The 22,031-nt window shown below is 48.1% G+C and overlaps 1 protein-coding gene across 4 annotated transcripts in view; it reads right to left on the bottom strand.

Moving 5' to 3' along the window:
• PPFIBP2 (PPFIA binding protein 2) overlaps window positions 1-20,977 on the bottom strand; it is a 143,489-nt gene extending 122,512 nt beyond the window's left edge. For all 4 annotated transcript variants that reach the window (XR_004053549.1, XM_030917588.1, XM_030917579.1 and 1 more), the window contains exon 1: window positions 20,601-20,977. The gene's annotated coding sequence lies outside the window, so the exon portion shown is untranslated. The remainder of the gene's footprint in view (window positions 1-20,600) is intronic.
• Window positions 20,978-22,031: the final 1,054 nt, after the last annotated feature.

The following is a 22,031-nucleotide window of genomic DNA, read 5'->3' as shown; positions in this document are numbered from 1 at the left end:
TACCCTCATTTTCCTTCTCACAGCAAAGAACACACAGGCATACACACAATTTACCTCTAGGGAGGAACAAATGGACATGAAGTCATTTCATTGCCTCAACCGGATCATAAACAGATTCAGAGAAATGCTTCAAATGCAACCTCAAATCGAATATATCCAAAAAGCTTCATCTCAAAAATTGCCCCCCTAGAAAATAATACAAGCAAGAGGTTGTTAAGCAAATGATAGCTGAGAGGATTCATTTTACTATTTCTATTTCTGTGTACATTTGAATTCTTTTTATAGTAACAGGTTAACACAAGAAACCAAACCACCACCTGGGGATGTGGACTTTTCAGGGCAGGGGGCACAGAATTCTACCTGCCCTTCCAGCAGAACTGAGATTTGAACCTAAGTTCCTGATGACTCATTTGGTGCTCTTTCTACTGTGCCATTCAAACTCCCTGAATAGGTCCGAACATTCCACCAAACTCTCCTTACCTCTCACCTCACCACAGTTTAGAACCTCATCATCTCTCAGCTAGATTGCAAAAGCTGCTTCCTCTGGGCTTTCTACCTCTAGGCAACTCCCCTGCAATCTTTCTTTCTTTCCCTGTGCAGGCAGGACGTGTTCCATGGTGCTCATGACATGCTCCTCTGCTCCCAAACATTCCTCGGCTCCCCAGTGCTTTCAGGAGAGAAGCTGCATTTTGCAGCTCTGCCAAAGTCCTCTAATACAGTTAACCTTCCCTGCTACACTCCTCACCACTCTGAGTTCCAGCTTCACTGGACCACCTCTTACCCTCAAATACAGAAATACTCCATTTTCTGTACTTCCTCTATGTGGGTGCTTTTCTCCATCTCTACTTTCAAATCCCACCCAAGCTACAGCCTTATCCAAATGACCACTGCCAGAAAGCCTTTCCTAACACCATTACCCCATCATCCCTGAAGGCGCTGGATGCCTCAGCTCTGCTCCTGTCATATCCGGTATGCACAAGCAAGAGGTTGTTAAGCAAGTGATAGGTACAAGCCTATCTATAAACAAGCCATTATTTATAAAGATGATAATAATTTGTATTATTTCTCAATGTGTCTGCCTCCCTGTCTAGATTAACTCCTAGGGAGCAAGGAGTATGCTCCATTTACCTTTCTATCCTCAGAGCCCAGCAAAGAACCTGACACAGGACTTTCAGTAAATGTTTGTTGATACAAAATGTTAAGTGTTTGTGTATCTGAGTGGAAAGTGAAGGGAGGCTGGGCATGTAACCTTGGCCAGCATTCTGAAATAAGGATTGGGGGCAATCCATGACAGCCTCTCCCATCGTACTTTCTCCATACCTGGGGCCCTTCTCTCTTATAGCCAGATATTCAGAGGTGAAAGCGTCTCTACCATAACGGGAACTTACGCTTGGGCTTGGCATGAGCGAGAGACATAATTGATGGATGCAATTGTATTCCTGAAGGACCAATGAGAAAAAAGGATGACATTTCCCCTAACAGATGATAAAACCAAGCATTTCTCCCCATTCCATTATTTTAGAATGCTAAGCAACAAGATTAAAAAAAACAAAAAACAAAAAAACAGATATGAATTGGTAAGTTTTCTCTATTAGCTGCAGCATGCATAACTTTTTGCCTATAGCCAACTCCCTCCTACGAGCCTCCCTGGCTGCCTGCTGAGGGATAGGCCCCAGAATTTGGCAGGCTGGAGGCAAACACTAATTGAATTAATCAAAATGTATTCGGTAATTTGAGCCTTCATTTCAACATTTGTTGAACGGTTTAATTTTGATTCATTGCAAGGCTTTTCCTCTTGCAATAAAAAAAATTTAAGCCAGTAGAAGACCAAAGAATTTCTTTAAAGACAGGCCTGTGTGCACCGCCAACAACAGCTTGGCCCCTGCCTCCATCAGAGGAGAAGGAGGCTTCCCCCGAAGGCCTGGACTGGAGGGTATTAGCAGCTCTGTCCTCACTGGAGTTCCAAGGGCCACACGGGAGCCAGATGAAGACACTGCACAGAAACTACTACTGCCAGAGAGCCTGACTGCAAGTAAACAGCTCAGCCTGGAGCTGAGCCTTTGGACAAGGCTTCCTCCACTAGCTAGCTGGGTCCACCACCCTCTCCTGGTCCCAAGGTTGGCAGGATCAGTAGTAAGTATCTCTCCATCCTTCACCATGACACTGAGCCTTGTTCAATGAATATTTTGGAAACACCCTGTTATGAGCTGAATTGTACCCACACACTCAAAATTCTTATGTTGAAGTCCTAACCCCCGGTACCTGAGAATGTGACTATATTTGGAGATAAGGTCTTGAGAGAGGTAATTACATTCCAGTGAGATAATTAGGGTGGGCCCTAATCCAATAGGTGGTGTACTTAAAAGCAGAGCAGATTACGACACATGGGTACAGAGGAAAGACCATGTGAAGACAAAGGGAGAAGACAGCCATCTAAAAGTCAAGGAGAGGCTGGGCATGGTGGCTCATGCCTATAATCCCAGCACTTTGGGAGGCCGAGGTGAGTGGATCACCTGAGGCCAGGAGTTCAAGACCAGCCTCGCCAACATGGTGAAACCCCATCTCTACTAAAAACACACACACAAAAATTAGTTGAGCATGGTGGTACATGCCTGTAACCCCAGCTCCTCAGGAGGTTGAGGCAGGAGATTCACTTGCACCCAGGAGGTGGAGGTTGCTGTGAGCCAAGATCGTGCCACTGTACTCCAGCATGGGCAACATAGTGAGACTCTGTCTCAAAAAATAAATAAATTAATTAATTAATTAAAAATAAATAAAAGTAAAGGAGAGGCCCCAGAAGAAACCAATTCTGCCAACACCCTGATCTTAGACTTCTGGCCTCCATAATTGTGAGAAAATAAATTTCTGTTGTGTAAGCTCCCCAGTCTAGCACCTTGTTATGGCAGCCCAAGCAAACTGATACACACCCCCATTTGATCCTGCACACGCAGCTGGGAAAGTTATGGGAAGAAGGCAGCCTCCTCTCCCAGGCTGTCGGCCTCTATCCTGACCCACTGGTGTTCCCCTTCCCTCTTAATCCAGGGGAGACTTTGCTTCACATCCTCAGACCTTAAACCACATCCAGGCAAGCACAGTTCCCAATATTCCTGTATCTGTATTCTTTGTAAGTCAGCTCTAAGTCGAATCATACCTCTGGACCAAGACCATTTAGTGAGGCCAGTCTTTAGGATGCTACAAAGAGGAAACCCTAAGATCCTGCAGCCTGACCAGATGTCAAGCTGCATTCAAGGACCAAGAGCCCCAGGCCCAGCTCTCTTCAACTCAGTTCAAAAGCTCCAGCATGTGGGGAGGCAGGGGAAGGGTTGGTCTCTAACCTCAGCTTGCCAGTCACAAGATATTTGCCACTTGGATCACTTCCCTCCCCTAAGAATTCAGAAGCCAGAAAGTGGTTTAGGGACTTTCCCAAGAAAAGTGCTCCAGGAATCCCCCACTTGCACAAGTGTTCTGCAGGCCAAAGACTGGCCTGCTGGAGAATGACACTGCACTAGGTAGCCCCTTCCCTGCAGGCTCAATTGGTCTTGCTCCTGGAAGTTTGTTAGCTGGACTCCAGGGGAGTGGGAAGGTCTAACAGTCTCCTGGGACCTCTCTCCCATCTTTCTCAGCTCTTCCTTTCCATAAAGCAGGGTCTTTATTCCCCTATAGAAGATACCCAAAGAGTTCCTCAGAATGAAAGGAAGAAGTGAAAAGCACAGAGGTCTATGTGACTCAAAAGGGCCACGGAAGGGACAGTATAGATGCCAGGTCCCCATATAGGGGGATACTCCCCAGCTCCATGCCTTCTGAGGCTCCTTTTTTCCCAAGTAAGGAGGGGCTTCTTTCCCTGAAGAAAGAGAGGCACAGCATGCAGCAGAAAGAGCCTAAGCTTTGTCTTAGTCTGTCCAGGCTGCTTTAACAAAATTACCATAAATTGGGTAGGTAGCTCACAAACAATGGAAATGTATTTCTCATAGCTGTGGAGGCTGGGAAGCCCAGGAACAAGGCACCAGCAGAGTCAGTGTCTGCAGCAGGACTGTTTCCTGGTTCACAGATGGTGCCTCCCAGCTATGTCCTCACATGGTGGAAGAAACTAGCTAGTTCTCTGGGGCCTCTTTATAAGGGAATCGATCTCAAGCATGAGGGCTCCACTCTCATGACCTAATCACCTCCCAAGGCCCCACCTCCTAATACCATCACTTTGGGGATTATAATTTCAACATATGAATTTTTAGGAGACATAAACATTCAGACCATAGCAAAGTCAGACAGACTTGGGTTTAAATCCTTGCTCCACTACTTATGAGCTGGATTCATTTTTTACCTTAGGTAATATGGACATTAACCTCTCAGGTTACTATGTAATGGATATAATACCTGCCTCACACAGGGTTAGTCAGAGGGTTAAGAAAGAGGACAGAATAGGCCGGGCGTGGTGGCTCAAGCCTGTAATCCCAGCACTTTGGGAGGCCAAGACGGGTGGATCATGAGGTCAGGAGATCGAGACCATCCTGGCTAACATGGTGAAACCCCGTCTGTACTAAAAAAAAAAATACAAAAAACTAGCCGGGCGAGGTGGTGGGCGCCTGTAGTCCCAGCTACTCAGGAGGCTGAGGCAGGAGAATGGCGTAAACCTGGGAGGCGGAGCTTGCAGTGAGCCGAGATCCAGCCACTGCACTCCAGTCTGGGTGACAGAGGGAGACTCCGTCTCAAAAAAAAAAAAAAAAGAAAGAAAGAGGACAGAATAAACTACCCACCTCAGTGCCTGGCCCGGTAAGTATGTAACAATCTGCCTCTCCTCATCAGAGAACATGTTCCCAACTGCACTATTCCAGAAGATGGCTTTGGCTAAGACCCTTCATCGGGGCCTAAATGTTGGGATCAGGGAAAAACAACAACAACCACGATGTTGAATTCCTTTGAGAAGTTGCCAAATCTCTCGCAGATAGCCCCCAAAGTGGCAGACCCTGGGATACAGCAGCTCAAACAGCCCACATGCTCCAGGTTTTCTGTATCTCTCTAGTCGTACCTGACAAAACAGAGCAAGGCTAGGGCCACACGGCCTTCCAGAGCTGAAGGTATCCTAGGGATCATACGCTCACTCTTACAGCCCCTCGGTGCCTTCCTCAGTCATTCCACCAGGGTTACAAGGTGACCTGCTTAGGGACAGTGAACAGGCCGAGTTATGAGGCTCAGGGGCCATCCCGGGGCAGGTACCTGACAGAGAAGACACCGCTGGGGAAATGGATTTGGGAGGCCTCAAACACATAGGCTAAAGCTGAACTGGGCTCTGTAGAGTTAGGGAGGGGAAGGGCCAAGTCTTGACCATGTTCATGGCTGGCTGGCTTCAGCCTTGGCGTAGCAGGTCCCTGGCTCCATGCACTGGCATCCAGAGAGTCCACAGTAACCCTAGAGATGGCCTTGAGAGAAGATGGCTGAGCTGTACTGGTATATGAAAAAGGCCTTCTGGTTATTCTCAGTGGACCACACTCTTAGGGGACACCTATAGCCAGACAGGCAATCACTCCAGGAGTTACTGAGGGAAGGTTTCCATGTGTAACAGTGATGTAATGAGATGCATTTTTCATGGAACTGATAAGATCTGTCTCATTAACTCCATTTCCCATTCAGCTGTCACTTGGCTTATTTAAAATTCTCTTTTAAATATAAATCATAACAAATTTATGACCCTGGAACAGGCTTTAACGGGTTCTCAAAGTGCTCCTTATTAAGTGGTAGGACAAGGAGGTAGAGCTTCCTCCCACATCAAGTCTCCTGTTAACTTGAGATCCTGAGTCACTACAGCCCAGATGCTCCCCCAACTTCTTCCTCTGAATATTTCCTCTGTCTTCTCAGTGGTTACTACTGCCTCCCAGGTGGTCTCAACTTTTCTCTCCAGGCTGGCGAAAAGCCTCCCATTAGGAAGTCTGAAGGACCCTGGGTCCATCCTGAGGACAGAAGCAAGGTGTGGCCACCAGGGCTAGATCTGAGTTCTAAGCTCCAGGAGGAAGGTTAAACTGGATGGAGAATTGGGCCCTGGGCAGATCTGCTCACCAATAAAGACTGGCTGACTCTACTAGATATACACATAAGAATGAACCCCAACTTGAGCAGGCAGTCCCCACCAACACCCACCTGCTCAGAGCTTGAACATGTTATCTGTGAAAACAATGCTGTCCTTTCATGCAGGTATCCCAGCACCCACTCCACAACCCTGCATGGGCAGGCTCTCAGCAAACGCTTACTGAATTGTATCAGTCCCTCCTCTCAACCCCTACAGCCCTACCTGGGTTACTGCCCATGTTTCTCTGACTCTTACCCTCATCCCACCCTTCCAATCCACTTCGAGTACCACTCTTGCTAAATATCTCTTAGGGCTGACACCTTGGTATCCTAAACAGGTAAGGTTGGTTGTAGGTAACTTGTTACTAATGATAGAAGCTTTTTGTATAAATTGGAGAAGATTCAGGCTTATCTTGCCCCATTCTAATATACTTTATTGATGGGATGAGAAAATATTGGAATTTAGCCAGCAATTCAGAAATTGCCTATAGCAGTTTGGGAGAAACAGTTTCTATTATAATGTGAAAACTGCATTTAGGAAGTTAGAGATTAACTTCCTAAATATACATGTGTATGTATACACATATATGTATTGGAACTGAGATATGCTTTGTGACAATCTGGCCATGTCCACCAAGTACCCTCTCAAAGGTTACTGTGGTTTGCCATGTGCCATCTGACCATCTTCCTGCCTCAGTACGGTAAGAACAGGCCTTCACTGTAAATTTAAGACTGGATAATCTAGACTCTAAACATAGTGGCAAGATTAAGTGGAAAGAACAGAGTTTGGGGTCAGGCAGCCTGGACATCAATCTTATTTTGGCCACTCACCAGCTAGGGAACCTTGAGATGATCAGATATCTTCTTGGAGCCCATTTCCTCCTCAGTTAAAGCCCTGAAAGGCTGCTTTGAAATTTAAGTGAGCACAGACTCTGTGCTCAATGGCTGATGCATGATGGGTACTTCATAGATGGTAATTTCCAATTCCTGATGCCCTATTTAACCTCATTTACTCCTCAGTTCCAGCCAAATCATGCCTCCAGCTGTTTTCCACAGGTGCCCCTTAATTGGTGTTACTCATGCCTTCCTTTGTGCACTGCTGTTCCCTCTGCCAGCAATTCCCTTCAGCCCCATAGAAAAGCGTGTCTCCAGTCCCTATCTTTCCTTCAGGACACACCTTAAATGCCACCTCCTCAGCAAGCCAGGCCACCCAACATCTTTCTCTGAATATTAACTGTATCTTCTCAGCAGTTACTACTATCTGTTTGAGTAAGGGGGTACATTTCTTAAGTTCCATTAAGTCAGGGGACATGTCTGTTCATCTTGTGGTCCCATCATCACTATTCTCAGCATAGAGGACAGTTCAAAAATTATTTAGAGACTGAAATAATAAATACTGTCATAAGCCTACTGATTCCACAGTACTTGAGAAGTATGCTCTACCTCTGCTGCTAAAAGATAGGTTTCCCCAGATCCAATGGGCCAGTTCTGACCTTGGGGTTCCATGGCTACTCTTCCTACCATTCTGGCCAGACTCCCTCCTTGCCACCCAGACCAAGACATGCCGCTCAGGCATCCACGTTGCCTAACCACAGCAACTCTCTCCTCCCATACACCACACCCCACCCAAAACCTCAGCCTACTTGAATGAGGCCCTGGTACCCACATCCTTTCCTTGCCTCCCCTCCCAGGGATGGAACCTTGCTCACTCTATGGCCCAAGCTGCAGACAGTCAGATTTCCCAGGGCAAGGTAGGTATAGAAGGGAGTGATTCAGGAGGACATTCTTGTGACCAGTGTCCTCCTGGATCACTCCTTTCTATACCTGCTATGCCCTCCAGGATGCTGTGAACCCAGCTGTTTCACACCACATGCCCTGGTTCTCCAGGTCTCAGGATGGTGTGTTCTCAAAATCTTCAAGGGATGGTAAGTGAGTCTACAACAGCTCTCAGGCCACAGTCAGGTGGCTGGGCCAAGGTAGGCATCAGCAAAGAATATACACAGTCCAGTCACTTCTTGGGATCATAGTCTCATTTTCAGCCCACAAAGACATTTGCTCAGAGCCTTTCCCTTCTCCCAGCCCTTGTCACTAAGTGGGATGTTCAGCCTGTGACTTGGGATAGAGAAGCTTCTGCACAGCTTTAAGGCTGCTCTTTCCCAGCCTCCCACCCTCACTCCAGCCTACATCTGCTGCAAGTCATTTCTGCTCAGAAGCCACCAATTATTCCCCACTGCTGACAGGGTAAAGTCCAGCTTCTTAGTTTGGCATTCAAGTTCCTTTTCCCTTAGAGTCCCAACTTCTTTCTTTGACTTTTAACAATGGGAAGAATCTAGTTGAGCGGGTTTCCTTATGATTTCTTGATCCCACTTCACTCACTTGTGCTTCTATGCCTTTTACTTACTTGACTGACCAGGGATCCCCAGAGAGCCTTTTCTCCCAGCTTCCCAGGATCCCACCCCAGTTGGTTGATCCACAAAGCCTTCCCTTTGCCAAAATTTTACAGCACTTTAATTAGACCTATAATCTTTCAGTACACCCTCCTCCCTGTTATTTCATAAACTCCTCTCTAGTCAATACTGCTTGAACAATACCCTTTGCAGGTAGACTCCAATATCTGCTCTAAAACAGCTGTTTGGCCCTAGAGACAAGCTTGAGTTCTTTAAAATTTCTTATATTATGTCAAAGTAGAATCTGCCCTGTCTTTAGTTTTCTTTGCCATCACTACCATAGGCCTTCATCTCTGCCCTCTGAGCAACACAGAACACGCTGCCCCTCTTGCCCACCTGAAAATAGCAGTCATTCCCCTATATCTTCCTGACTGTCCTTGGGCCCCTCCAAAGCTTGTAAGACAGGGATACCGGCTTTACACACTCCAAGTGTGGCCAGTCTCAGCCAATGCAAGGAAAAGATACTCTACCAAGGTCTAAACCCAGGACTTCAATTAATGTGGCCAGGCTAAGCCAACATATTGGGCTTTTCCACATAGATAGACAGGACACTCACAGAATTGATTTTCAGGGCCTAAGGGCAGGACTTTGCACTTAACCCTGCCACGTCTCATCCAGCTGGTTTGAGCTCTGCGCTGTTTGCTTCTTTTGTACTGTACGTGGGTGACCAGGCACCTGAATCCAGGCTGTTTTCTACCTTATATACTTCTGCCTCCTGACTGTCTGCTCACCACCACCATGGCTGCCCTTTCTGTGTCATGCCTGGAAGCCCAGAGAGTGCAACTTCCCACCTGAAATTTCAGGATAAGTCCTCTGAATGATCTAAATATCTCTTGACAAACGATTTCTCTCAGGCTTCCTGAGAAGGGAATAATAGCATTTACTAACTACCTATGATGTGCCAAGCACTGGAGTCAACATTTCATCTCATCTAATTTTCACAACCACCAAATGAATTGGCCTATTATTGTTCCCATTAAACAGATGAGGAATATAAACCTCAAAGAGGTAAGGAGACTTGCTCAAAGGAGCAACAGCAAATTTGTGTAGAGCTGAGATTTTAATGGAAGACTATAACCCTCCACTCTAGAGCTACCAGGGTCCTCAGGAGTTAGGGAGGCCAAGTCCTCATGTTGGAGAAAACCTGCTGCCTGCCATGATAGAATGAGGGGGCGGGGCAGGCAAGAGGAGTCAGTTTCCTCATCTCCAGAAGCAGGACAATAATCCCTGCCAGGGGCATTGTGCCGCACCAGTGAGTAGGCACAGTGAAAACCCAGACAGACACACAAGGCTGTTGTTGCTACCAGGTGAGCACATGCATCCAAGAACCAGATGTCTTGGCTGGTTGGTCGCAGGAAAAGCTTATGTAATAAAACTTTTTCATGACATCCAGTCAAGGTCAGATGTCAGAGTCAAGAACTATTCCTCTGCCTTGGTGAAATGTTGAATTAGAAGAATCTGCTATTCCTATCCCAAATCAATTTCCACCCCCTCAGGCCAATCCACTCTCCCACCCCACCCCTTCCCTTTTCTGCCCCCATTGCTCATAGAATTCAGAGTTTTGAATACTGAATTTGAAACCACACATCCCAATGTGCCTGATCCTGATCTTCCCCAGGCCCCATCCAGTTTAGCATTTATGTGCCTCCTTTCACTTTCAAAAGTGTTCAGTTTGGACAATAAATTACATTAAATCTAATACCTTCAAAAGTGTCTTTACTTCTCTGGCACCTGTTTCCCATAAAATGGGAATAACACTACCCTCACCTCAGGAAACAAGCCATTTGTCAAACCCATCAAAGTTGCAAGTTCTGCTCTATCCTTTTCCGTGGAAGAAACTTTCTGTGGGGCCAGTCTACACCTCCACTGCATCCCTGAAGCAGTCCAACATTGAACTAGTTATTCATGCAAAAACGTCTTTGATTTGGAGGGAACATGGACTTGCGTGTTGGGAGAAGGAAACTGTTGACCCTGAAGATAGAGGCTTTCTTGCCTAAGCAGGCAAGAAAGAGGTAACCCATTTTTGGTCTTCCTAAGCTTAAGCTGTGGCTCTACCCACTCTCTGTCCCCCTTGTCCCTATAACAAACCTCTTGATTCCTACACAACTCACACACATACACGCGCACGCACACACACACACACACACAGTTGTCAACCAAGTAGTTCCTTTAGGCAGAGTTCTCTGAACCTTTCACCAGAAGCAACTTGGAGAAGTTTGCTAAGAAGGCCTCTTGGGATAACCAGTGCAGTCACAGGAGTGGCCCTCCAGGTCAGACTGAGAGGCCCAGTTGCATGTGATGGCTGCATTTCAACCATGCACACAAGTCACTGTGGAAGTGTAACTTTACCCTGGAGAGCAGGGGCAAGAGTATCCCCACTAAATATGCCTCATTGGCATCCCTAAGCAGGCAGAGAAATCCTGAGATCTGGATCATCTCCTTCCCTATTCCCAGGAGGAAAGAGACATACCCAAAGCAGAGCCACCTAGGAACACCACAGTGGCCATAGGCCAGGGAAGAGGCATTGTAGGATCTAGTCCCCATAGCCTCCCTTGGGCTAACAAATCCCTTCCTGGAGATGCATTAGTGGTTCCTCCACCCACCTACTTCCTAAGAAATGGGAAGCACAAATCTAAGTCTGTAATCTGTGCAATTTGTGGAGTCCCTGACACTTTACCATGGGTGAGCAGGCTCGTGCACATATTTTGGCCTTAATATGAAAAACAGAAACAAAAAACCTTCAGAACAAGATGAGATATAAACTGGCAAGACCCCACTACAAAGCTCAAAAGAAAAGGGGAGGATTGACAAGTTTTCCTTCAACATTGGCTCCCAGTATCCTTTGTGTATACGTTTTTATTTGGCAACTAACACATCTCAGACAATAATCCAAATGTTTCACATTCATTAACCCAGCTCTTCCTCAAGAAATAGAAGTGACCACTGTGTCAGCATCCACGGCAAAGACAAGACTCCATCCTGGGAGGCTGGAGGCTGAGGAGCCTGGCTGGGCAGAGAGGTGTGGAAGGGAGGAGTGAGGAGGATTGAGGAACTCCAGCCTCAGGGCCACTGAGTCTCCCCATAGCAGTACAGATTCTAGATAAGATCCTCACTCCTCATCTGACAGCTGTAGCCCTCATCCAGCCACCTGAGTCCCTGATCCTGACTCTACACTGGCCCCTGCTTGGATGAGGTCCTCATGGCTGGCTGCCTTCCCTAGCTAGCTGTTCCCTGCACCCAATCCCCACTCCAACACTGTAAGAGGCAACTTTTCATGAACTGGCTGGATATGTCCCTGAAGTTTGGGTAGAGGAGGTGTTTGGGCCTTGGAATACAACTTTCCATGGAATTGATAAATTGATTGGTGGTTACATTCCCAGAAGAAAATAAATACACATGTGCCCACATTGAGCATAATAAGTATAAGAGCGCTGATACCCTAAAAGTACTTCATACCTCCCATCAGTCCCACATACAGCTAGGTCACAGGGCAAAAAGGAGGCCTCATGAGCCTTCAGGCCCCCATGACATTGGCAACCAGCAGACATTTCCCATCTGGGTGCTCGACCTATAAGACTCCAGCCTTAGCTGTTCTGCAGGCTGAATTCACCCCAAACCTGGTCTCATTCCCATTTTTCATTGCCTAATGGAATCTCCATCTCGACCTTCTGGCAGCTCTCCTCTGTCTAAACTCATGCGCTACAGAAGATAGAAGCCCAGGCCATAACACCAGGAGGCCTGAGTTCTACCACCAGCAGCTAAGTGATCTTCAGTAGGTTTCTTTGGGCTTTACCATTCTTTCATGAGTAAACACATAAAGGGCAAGTAAGAAACTACCCGAGACTCCCTTCTGATTCCAAAAGAATCAACCACTTTCACTTCCCTTCCCCCTTCCATGAAGTGCCTCCATGCTTTCATGCTATTAACAGTTGCCTCATTCTTCTCCCAGCAAACTAACACACAATGTCAGTATCCAGTTTGACTCTTTTCTTTCTCCCTCAAACACAATCAGTCACCAAATCCTCCCAGATTTCTTGGCATGCTCACTCGCCTCTGCTCCCTTCTCTCTATTCCTACTGCCATTGCTTTGATTTAGGTCCTGAGCTACCTCAATGGGTTATTCTAACAGCCTATGCTCATAAGAAGTTCTTCCCTGTCCCTCCAACCTGCCCTTCCCAGCCAGAATCATCCTGAACGAACAGTTTTACCATGTCTTTTCCATACTTGAGTATGGAACCTTCAATGTCATCAGAATAAAATTTAAATTATATAGCTCCAATTTTCAGGGCCTTCCATGATCTCTTCCCAGCCTGAGATTCCATCCTCACCTCTCCCAGTGTCCACCCAACCCCCTGACTCTAGCCATGTGGGCTCACTCTTCAGTGGGCCTGTCCTTCCTCCCAGTCTTTCAGTTTCTGCTCCTGCTCCTTCTCTCATCTACCACAAGAAATAACCAGCCCCTTTCCCTCTTTACTGAGGTAAACATTGCAAAGCCAGCCAGCTTAAGGCCCATATCTACCACAGACTCTTCCTGAACATCTGCTAACTGTGAGGCCACACACAACAGCTGATAGAGCCCTAAAGCAGCTCAGAGTTTGGAGGGGTATGGACAGAGACATACACATAAAGTGATGAAATAGCATCGCAGAACTTTATTTGATGTGATATGTATGTAACAGAAGAGTAAAAACGACTTAGGGGCAAGGGGGTTTCAAGAATTTGATCTATATCCTGAAGGATTAATAATCTTGTAGAACAGAGACAAAAGGGCTTTCTGGGAAGATAAAAATAGTGTATGCAAAGGCAGATAGGCACAAAACAATAGAAATTATTCAGCTTCTCAGTTTGGGGAACAGTAGAGGTGCAGCTGGAGAGCTAAAGTAGGGCCCACCACTAAAGAGACTTGAATGCCATACAAGGATGGTATATTTTATCCTATCAGAGAGACAGTCCTATACACTTCTGTGTCTAGGCCTCCCATCTACAGGTATGTTAGGGGTCATGATTACTATGCAACATAGAATAGGGTGATTAAAAGCATCATGCACAATGAATGCTCAGCTTTCAGTGTGCATGAATGTGTACATATGAACAGGACAGAGAGAGGAAATGAAAGTAAGAATTACAAGGGAGAACCACGCCAAGGACCATAAGGCAAACAGAAATCATACATTTGCTGAAGACAAAGCTCAGAATCAGCAGTCCCCTGGAACTTGAGGCGCTAAGGAGATCTGGACCTAAAGTTAAACAGATTGTTCTAGGACAGCGTCTTTTAGAGGATTATTTACCAGATGAGTGAGAGATAAGAATGAAGCTTGTGAAGATCCACAAAGTCAAACAAGACTTGAATTTAAAGGTATATAAAGGATAAAGCCCACCTTCCCCAGAACTACACATAGATTCCATGAAGACAGAGACACATAGGTGCCATCAAGCATTGGAACCAAAGAATGATACTAAGAAACATAAAGTTCAAGAGAAGTGGAGCTCCTCTGAAGAAGAAGGAAGCAGGAAAAATAGTGACTCGGGAATAAACAAAGCTGCCAAAAGTTTCAGCCTAGTTGTGCCCACACCAAATGGGGACTGAATGTCACATCTTGAATGGGGATGAACAGGCTGTAGAATGGAATAAATGTTTAAATACCTTATCAGTTGTGTTTATATTAGTACTTCCTTCTTATATTTTGCATTAGGATATCCACCAGAGGATTTCAAACAGGACAGCATCATGAACAGATTTGGATTTCAGGGGAAAAAAAAAAAAAAAAAAAGATCTTAGGGCCAAGTAAAAAACCACTTCCAAACTGAAAGATTCTCCCTGGGATCTGAAAGCTTGAAGAGATAAGTAACTCCTCCCTTCTCAGGCCCAGTCCCAAGGCGCAAGGCCTACTTGTGCTAGCAGCCTGTGTCAGCAAGACAGCAGAAGCAGGAAGAGAGCCAGCCGGAAGACACCTACCCTGCCTGGAAGACACATATCCCCTGAAGATCAAGAGGTGGGCCATCTGGGTACCACCTAGCAGCTACCGCAGACTGAGACACTTCTTGTCTACAGGAGACTATAAAACCCCTACCCCATCCTCATTTGGTGCTGATGCCATTTTAGGCCTCAGCCTGCCTGCACCCAGGCACTCATTAAAACAGCATGTTGCTCCAACCGCCCCATGTTATGTGTTGGGGCGCTCTCGGGGTATGAACCAATACAAGAACCTTTCATCTGGTGCTGAAACCCAGGAAGGGCTTGGGTCTGTGTCCCCCGTGGACCTACCCCTCTACGCTGGAAAGCAGGCCACAGCAGCTGAACAAAGGAAGCTCCCCAGCCCCTCTGTGCATGCACGTCGGTCACTGATCTCGCCTACTGGTAAGTTTCTCTGGGAACCCAGTTAATAGGGAAAAATCCGCTCGGTCTCTCTTGGTTTCTCCAGTCCAAAAATTCAACGTTGGTCCAAAAAGGCCCCAGCGTGTGCCAGGCACTCGCTGATCATCTGGTCTTAGAGGGACACCTCTAAACCATTTGACCCGGTTCCAGGAGCGAAAAAGACAGTGGTGACGATTGCTCCTTTTATCGTCTCCATCCGGCCATCCAGGACCATCTCCTTCTTCCCTGTTCTCCTGTGCCTACCCTCCGTTATGGGAAACTCCTGGTTCTCCATTCCAAGAAACAGCCCTCTAGGCTGCCTCATAAAAAACCTGCAAACTTTAGGCCTCAGGCAAGATATCTGCCCTAAGCGCCTTGTCTTTTTTTGCAATTCAGTCTGGCCACAGTACAAATTAGGTAACGGTCCAAATGGCAGGCAAATGAAACATTTGACTTTACAGTTTTAACTAATTTAAGCAATTATTGCCAACGACCAGAGAAATAGGGAGAAATTCCTTATGTCCAGACCTTTTTGCATTCAGATCACAACCCGACCTCTGCAATTCTTGCTCACCTGTTCAAATCCTTCTCCTCTATTCTCGCCATACTAATCGCCTTTCTCCTCCCAACCCTACCTCTTTTTCCCCGTTAGATCCAGCACACTGCTGTCCATCCCTCCCAGACTCTACCTCTCCTCTCAACCATCTTCTTTAACCCCACAAGCCTTCCTCTTTATCTTCTCAGCTGCACTCTTCCCAGCCGCCATCTTTCCAGTCACCATCTTCTCAGCTGCCATCTTCCCAGCTACCATCTTCCCAGTCAGCAGTACCCACTTCTTTTCCTACACCGTCCTCTCCTGAGGACAACTCTAGCATTATTTGTACTCATTCTCCTTCCTCACTGCCCTCTCCTGAAGCCTGTAAACCCATCCCGCCACCTTATGCCCCTATCTATACTCCACTGCCTATCAACTCAAATCCCCTTCCCCCTTCAAACCCTCAGTAGGAACCACTTCCGGCTTCTTCCTTCTCTCCTGCCCATACTTGCTCGAGCGCCATCTTTGGTTCATGCCCCACCCTCACTTCAGCACCAGTGCTAGAGTGCCTCCTTTGGGAAGTAGCAGGAGCTGAAGGTATTGTTAGAGTTCATTTTCCCTTCTCCCTCACTGATCTCTCTCAAATTAACAAAAGACTCAGTTCATTTCCAGAAGACCCTACCTCTTATATTAGGGAGTTTCAGTATCTTATCCAGTCTTATGAACTAACTTGGCATGACCTCTACGTTATCTTCTCTTCTACCCTCACCTCAGAAGACCAGGACCGTATCTGGACCCTAGCTTAGATGTATGCTGATATAGTTCATCACCAAGCTCCTGCCGAGCCTACGGGTGCAGAGGCAGTCCCCATCCAGGCCTCCCAAGGGGATTATCAAGACAGGGCCTCTAGATGCTGCCATCGAGACCACATGATTGTGTGTCTCCTTGCAGAACTCAAAAAGGGTACCCATAAAGTGGTAAACTATGAAAAACTTCCAGAAATCACCCAAGCTCCTGACAAAAACGTAGCCCTTTTTCTCTCTCATGTAACTGAAGCCATGAGAAAATATACCAACCTAGACCCAGCCAGCCCAGAAGGAACCACTATCATAAACCTTCGGTTCATCTCCCAATCCATTCCCGATATGGGGCAAGCTTCAGAAGCTTGACGACGGCCCTCAAACCCCCACAACGAGACCTTCTTAATTTAGCCTTCAAGGTCTTTAACAATCATGATGAGGAAAGTAAAAGGCAAAAACAGGCAGAGTTTCAAACGCCTGACTCCACCTTCAGGGGCCCTGCAGGCCCACGGGGCCACAGCTCCACACAGAAGCCTCCTAGCAATCCACCTCCACCTGGCGCCTGTTTCAAGTGCGGCAATGAAGGCCACTGGTCCAGACAATGCCCAAACCCAGGTAAGCCCACTAGGTTGTGTCCCCTCTGCAGAGGACCCCACTGGAAGTCGGACCATGAGCAGCCCCTTCAAGGACCACCCCTATCCCTTCCCGAGCAGGCCAAAACCGCCTACTCGGATCTTGTCCGCCTTGCCAGTGAAGACTGACGGTGCCCTGGAACGGACGCCCCGGCAACTACCATTGCTTCATCCAAGCCAAGGGTAACCCTGATGGTGGCAGGTAGGCCAGTATGTTTTTTAATTGATACCTGGGCAACCTACTCTGCTTTACCTAATTTTTCAGGACCCACCCAGTCCTCCCACGTCTCTGTTGTGGGAATTGATGGACAAGCCTCCAAACCCCGAGCCACCCCTCCACTTTTCTGCTCCCTGCACACCTTTTCCTTCACTCACTCTTTCTTAGTCCTGCCCTCATGCCCAACTCTGCTTGTAGGCAGAGACATCCTCTCAAACTCCACACTACTCTCCACTTCCACATTCCCTATAGTACACAACACATCAACCCAGACCCCTCCGAGGCTTCTAATTTTCTTCTGCTCCTGCAACCTCCCACTCTAAAACCTGCAACCTTTCCTTATCCCCCATCTGTAGTTAACCCCGCTGTTAGGGATACTTCCACACCCTCAGTTGCAAAACACCACACCCCTGTCTAAAGACCCCACACTACTGAAGTCAATCTGTGCCTCCTAGGCACCACCTCCCAAAAAGCTGAACTCATCACCCTCACTCGAGCTCTCACTCTAGCAGCCGGACAACAGTTCTCTAATTTTGGAAGATTTAAAACCCTGGTAGGGACAGTAATCTTCATCACTGGGTTCCTCCTTTTCCTCCCCTGTGTTATCTCACTAATAATAAAAGCCACTAAAACTCTTGTTGAAACTACAGTTAGCCACCGGACAATTCAGATTATGCTCCTGCTACAGTGACACGATGGATACCAACCCGTCTCTCAAGAATATCCTAAAAATTAAGTTTTTCTTTTTCCAAGGAGCCCATGCCACCCCTGTGTCATGCCTGAAGTAGTTATTGAGACGGTCACTCCTTATCCCTTTTTACTATAACCAAATAGACAGGAATGAAAGATTCTCCCCGGGGTTTGAAAGCTTGAAGAGATGAGTAACTCCTTCCTTCTCAGGCCCAGTCCCAAGGCGCAAGGCCACTTGTGCCAGCAGCGTGCATCAGCAACATAGCAGAAGCAGGAAGAGAGCCAGCCAGAAGACACCTACCCTGGCCAGAAGACATGTACCCCATGAAGATTGAGAGGGAGGCCGTCTGGGTACCACGTAGCAGTTACATCAGACTGAGACACTTCTTGTTTACAGGAGACTATAAAACCCCTGCTCCGTCCTCATTTGGTGCTGATGCCATTTTAGGCCTCAGCTCACCTGCACCCAGGCGCTCATTAAAACAGCATGTTGCTCCATACCGCCTCGTGTTGTCTGTTGACGTGCTCTCTGGGTTTGAACTGATACAAGAACCTTTCATAAACTTTACCTTAAGTATTACAGTCTAAAAGCCATACCATTCCTCAGGCCCAAAGCTGAATCTTCCCAGCATTGTTTCTCCCTCCTCACTTGTCGTTCCATCTAATCAGTCTAGAGACTGTCCCATTCCCTAGTCCTCTGTCCTACAGATTCTATCTCTCCGAAGTCTCCCTACCTGTCCCCTCCTCACCACTCTCTCGGGCCCAAAATAAGGCCTCATCCCTTTGACCCTGAATCAGCCTCCCAGTTTCCTATCCAGCCTCGCCGCCCCCACTGTCTTTTTCCCTTGGACTTTGCTTCCCACCACATTGCCAGAACTTTGCCGTTGCAGCAGTGGCCTTCGGATTTGTCAACAGAATCACCTGGGGGAACTTGGTAAAAACATCCCAGAGTACTTAATCTGGACATTTTACAAAACTCCCCAGGCAATTATGAGGCAGTTTGCAAACTGCTACTCTAAATTCTTGCTATACATAGGGAAATGATCAGCAAGCTCCTGGGAATCTGTTAGAAAGGCAGAATGTCAGGTCCCACCCCTGACCTATGGAATTGTAATTTGCATTTGAACAAGATGCCTGCAAGATTCTCAAACTTGTTAAAGTTTGAGAAGCTCTGCTCTACAGTGTTGTCAGACCGTGCACTCCACAAATATTTACTGGATTTTCTCTGTATCAGGCTAGGAATTGGGAGGGTTAAGGACCAAGGTCTTTGACTTTGAGAAGTTCACAGAACCATCAGTCAGTCCCCTGCTGTGCCTTCAGACCAAGTCCAGACTTCTGCACTGGACAGCTGGCACCATTTTCCAGCCTCATCAGCAGCTTTACTGTCTAGCACTCAACATAAGAGCCAAGCTGGACCACTGGCCACTTCTCATGGTGAGTCCATGCCTGCCTGCCCACACAGTTGTCACAGCCCAGGCCACACTCTACCCTCTTCTGCCTCGAAAAACCCAGAAGGGATCCTTTGAGGTCCATCACATAACCCTTTCCTAACATTATCCCAGATTTCCCGCTCAGATGAAAGACAGGAATTCCCATAACTTTGTTCCTACCGTCTTCATGTCATTGATCTCATTCCACTTAATCTTAAAGTGCATCTCCCTTAGCTACCCAGTAAAGAAGGCATCATGATGGTAAGCAGCTTGTCTCTCCAGTAGCAATAAGCTAACAACTGTCACATCATCAAATCTTAAAATAGTATTACTAATAATTGAAATATGTTAAATAAAACACGGATATATGCAATCAGTGAAAACCTCATCAGTCATCCCCATCTCCCACTTCAATGTCAGATATTAATTTAAGCAAAGTGCAAATGGGTTGCCTCTCTTAAGCCAAAGAGAGAAATAATTTCTAAATTAGATAACACTTATAAGAGTTTTCCATACACCTATAATAATGAAAGACTGAATATGCTGAAGATGAATTATGTCTAAAGCCCACTACTTTTCTGTAGTTGAGCATTTAACTTCACATAATACACTATAAAATTTGAAAAAAACTTCAGATTTGTATTATAATCAATTAAGGAGGGGTTGAGAAAGGAGAGAGATGAAGAGAAAGACAGGAGAGAGAAGAAGAGAAAGACAGGAAGTAGACCAAAATATAGAAATGCCTGTCTTAATCCTACCCAAACGCTGGAAGTTCTGTTCTCTAGTTACATAATCTTATTTTCATCCGAGGAAAATCTGCGGGTCTGAAGTCTGATGTGATGAGGTGAAGAGGCGCCCACTTTTAAATAGGACCGTCCCCATCCTGCAATCTACGGGGAGGCAGTGGTTTTAGATTTTGAAAAGTGTGCTGTATTTTTGCACTTACACTACAGAACTGGCTTTAGCCGAGGCGCTGCATCTAAACACAGGCTGTGTCCAACAGAGAATTGCCTGGGCTGACAGACCTAAAGCTTCCGCAACCTCCTTAGGCTCCCTAGTCCACACCGCTGCTCCCCGGGCTGAGCAGGGCTGAGACGCGCCGCACAGAATTCAGGGACCCCACCTCCTTGCGCATCTCCAGGGCCACGCTGGCACCTGCAGGAGTGCGGACTGTCCGCTGATCCCAGGCAGGGTGGGGTGGAGATTCGCAGCCAACCCACAGGAGTTCTGCCCTCCTCCCAGGCTTCTGGCCAGTGGAGTTGCAGAAGGGTCCCCGTCCTCGAGCCTGGGACACGCTCCGGGGCTCACGGAGACACTGACCCACACGCCCCCGTGGTTCGTAGCTCTGGGGGCGCTCCACTCCCCAGGTAATGCTCCTGACGGGGATCCCAACCCCGACCGCGCGGCGAGCCCGAGGGGTGGGGAGAGCCCACTGACCTGGGTGCTGGGCCGCGGCTCCTCTCCGGGCGGCTCAGGTGTGCGGGCCGCTCCCGTGTCCCTCACACCTTCAAACATGAGAGCCCAGAAGCGTGCGACAAGCCACTGGCCCACCGACCAACTGCCGGACCAAGCGCCCGACCAACCAGCGAACCGACCGCAGACGCCGGGGCCGGCGCTCACGTGACGGGGCGGGGATCTGAAGGAGGCTCTTCCCGGAGCGCCGCGCCCCCACGCCGGGACCTGCCACAGGGACCACCCTCTCGGGCACCGAGGAAGCCTGCTGGGACCCGTCCGCCAGAGTTCCCGTTCCCCGGGGACCGGCCTGGTCAGCCCTGCCCCTTCGAACCTGCCTCGTCCCCACCCTCTGGGCCGCACGTCCCGGCACCAGCCCCGCATCTCTCGGGGAATCGCGCCCCCTCCCGGGAGCCCCGCCCCGCCCCGCCCCGCACCGTTCGCCGCACCTCCTCCTCCGCACAGCTCCGGTTGCTGGGAGGCCCGGGTGGGTCCCCAGCGCTCTGACTGCCAGTATCCTGGGCTTCTCCAGCCCTTCAGCGCCGTTCTCTGGTCACAGGGAATGAAAGCGAGGAAGAAGGAAACTGTGTCGAGAATTGCGAAGGGAGAAAGCATAGAAAACCCACATTAGAGGCACACCCGGAGCAGCAACCCTTCGGAGCATCCCGACTTCCTCAGGCCGCGTGGGATCCCAGCAAAATTGAAGTGGTCTCTGAGCCGTCCTCCCTAAGCAGGTCGGAAAGCTTCGAATCACCCCTGGTCCCGCCGCGCTCCACTCGCGACCTGGGGTGGTGGAGGTCCCTCTAGTGGTTGGCACCAAACAAAGGTTCTGTCTTGCGAAGAGCCGAGGTCAGGAAGCATTTCCCTGTGCCCAGCACCAAGGATCTGGGACCTTAGGTCCAAGAAAAGCGTTGGCAATGTCTGACCACAGGAATGGGTTCTCGAACTGGGGAGGACTGAACGCTGGAGACCTGGTCCAACCCCTACCTCCAGTGTGTGGCCTGAACCCGTTTTGGTTGTACTACTACTAGGCTGTGGTCCTGCCCAGGCCTGCAAGGACTGGCTGCTGTTAAGCTGTGTAAAATCCCTGTAGGCCTCAGATGGCAGCGACACCAGGGACTCTGGCATAGTCCCCAGCTCTGGCAGGAGTCACCACAGCTCTGGCCTTTAGTTTTCTACAGGCTGGAGTGTCAACAAACTCCACAGGATACAACTTTTTCAAACCAAATTTACCCTCGCGGTCTGAAATGACCAGTGGGCCCAGGGGACTTTTACATGTGAACAGAACCTAAGCCACCCTGGCAAATATGAGACGTGTGGTCACTGCAGGAACCTGGCCAGCAGCAGACCAAAGCACAGCCAGCAGGGGAAGGCTGGGGCCCACAAGAGTTGTGTTACAACAGGGCACCCTTCAGT

This window comes from Rhinopithecus roxellana, chromosome 15 (genome assembly GCF_007565055.1).
Source record: "Rhinopithecus roxellana isolate Shanxi Qingling chromosome 15, ASM756505v1, whole genome shotgun sequence".
In the NCBI taxonomy this organism is placed as follows: Eukaryota; Metazoa; Chordata; class Mammalia; order Primates; family Cercopithecidae; genus Rhinopithecus; species Rhinopithecus roxellana.
This window is presented reverse-complemented; position numbering and strand designations above follow the sequence as displayed.